Genomic DNA, 2,173 nt, shown 5'->3' with positions numbered 1-2,173 from the left:
TAGAATGATGTTGGCTGTGGGTTTGTTGTATATAGCTTTAATTATGTTGAGATATGTTCCCTCCAGTCCACTTCCCTCTAGAACTTTGAACATAAATGATGCTGAATTTTGTCAAAAGCCTTTTATGCATCTATTGAGATGACATTGTGGTTTTTTGTCTTTGAGTCCATTTATATGACTTATGATGTTTATTGACTTACATATATTGAACAATCCTCGCATCTCTGGGATAAAGCTGACTTGATCATTTTGGATGATCTTTTTGATGTGTGTCTGTATGCGTTTTGCAAGTATCTTGTTGAGAATTTTTGCATCTATGTTCATTAAGGATACAGGTCTATAGTTTTCTTTTTTGGTTGTATCTTTACCTGGCTTTGGTATTAGAGTGATGCTGGCTTCATAGAAGGAATTTGGTTTATTTTGGGGGCATGAAAAGCTGGTTCATCTAAGCTTCCAGTTCTCTCTATTGATTTTATATTGAGTGGCCAGATTGCTTTTGTCTTCAGGATTTCCCACAGAGGCCCAATGCAGGTGAGGGTCAGATGTTATCAGGCTTTCTCCTAAGGTCTGGATCCCTCCAGGAACTATTTTGGCCTCAGGAATTTGGGGGTTGGACTGGCCTGGGAGCCTGGCCCAGGAGCCTGGCCCAGAAAAGATGCTGGTCTAGGGCAGCTGGTGGCCCTACCACCCAGAGATTCAAAGGCAGATGGGGCAGGAAGAGGCCCCTAGGAGTCCTGGGTTGGCCTGGATGCAAACTTTCATCTCTGATTTTGTTGATTTGGAGGTGCTCTTTCTTTCTTTTGGTTAACTGGGCTAGACGTCTGTCAATCTTGATTATCTTTTCAAAGATCCAGGTCTTGGATTTCTTGATTCTTTGTATTGTTTTCTTTGTTTCAATTTCATTAATTTCTGCCCTGATTTTTGTTATTTCTTCTTGTCTGCTGGGTTTGGGTTTCATTTGTTGCTTTTCAAGTGTCTTGAGTTGCAATGTTAAGTCATTTATTTGTGTTTTTTCTGATTTTTTGATGTAGGCACTTAAAACTACAAGCTTACCTCTAAGGACAGCTTTCAGTGTGTCCCAGAGGTTTTGTTGTGTTGAATTGCCCTTTTCATTTAGTTCCAGGAATACTTTTATTCTTTCTTAATTTCTCTTTTGACCCATTCGTCATTCAGGAGTGTGTTGTTTAATCTCCATGTGTTCATGTGGTGACTAGGGCTTCTTCTGGTGTTGATTTTAAGCTTTATTGCATTGTGGTCTGATAGAATGCATGGAATTATTTCAAATGTTTTGTATTTGTTGAGGTTTTTTGTGCCCCAATATATGGTCAATTTTGGAGAAGTTTCCATGGGGTGCTGAATAGAAAATATGTCCTTTGGTGCTTGGGTGGAATACTCAGTAGATGTCTGTTAGGTCCATTTGATATATGGTATTCTTTAATCAGATGTCCCTCTGTTAACTCTCTTCCCTGTTGACCTATCTAATGGAGATAGTGGGGTATTGAAGTCCCCTACTATTAATGAGGTGGGATTAATCTGGGTCTTAAAGTCCTGTAGTATTGTTTTTATGAAGCTGGGTGCACCAGAGTTTGGTGACTATATGTTCATGATTGTAATATCTTCTTGGTTTATTGGTCCTTTGATCAGAATGAAGTGGCCCTCTTTATTTCTTTTGATTGGTTTTAATTTAAAGTCTATTTTGTCAGATATTAGAATTGCAACTCCTGCTTTTTTTCTTAGTACCATTCGCTTGGTATATTTTTTTCAATCCTTTCACTTTAAGATAGTGCCTCTTCTTGAAAGTGAGATGAGTTTCTTGCAGATAACAAAAAGATGGGTTTTGTTTCTTACTCCATTCACCTAGTCTGTGTCTTTTGACTGGGGAGTTCAGTCCGTTAATATTTAAAGTTATTAATGAAAGATGTGTATTGAATTCTGTCATTTTTATTTCTGTTCACATTCTTGATATAGCTGTACTTTCCCACAGTTATACCTTCATTGAATTTCTTTCCACAACCCCTTGGATGTAGTCATTCCTTTCTTTATCTCTTTGTAGTGCTTCCAGAACTTTCTGAAGGACTGGTTTTGTGGACATGAATTCCTTCAGCCTATATATGTCATGGAAGATTTTTCTTTCCTCTTCAACTATAATAGACATTTTGGCTGGGTAAAGTAA

Source organism: Nannospalax galili, unplaced genomic scaffold (genome assembly GCF_000622305.1).
Source record: "Nannospalax galili isolate Female #2095 unplaced genomic scaffold, S.galili_v1.0 scaffold165, whole genome shotgun sequence".
NCBI classification, from domain to species: Eukaryota; Metazoa; Chordata; class Mammalia; order Rodentia; family Spalacidae; genus Nannospalax; species Nannospalax galili.
The sequence above is the reverse complement of the archived record's forward strand: the minus strand, read 5'-3'. Positions refer to the sequence as shown.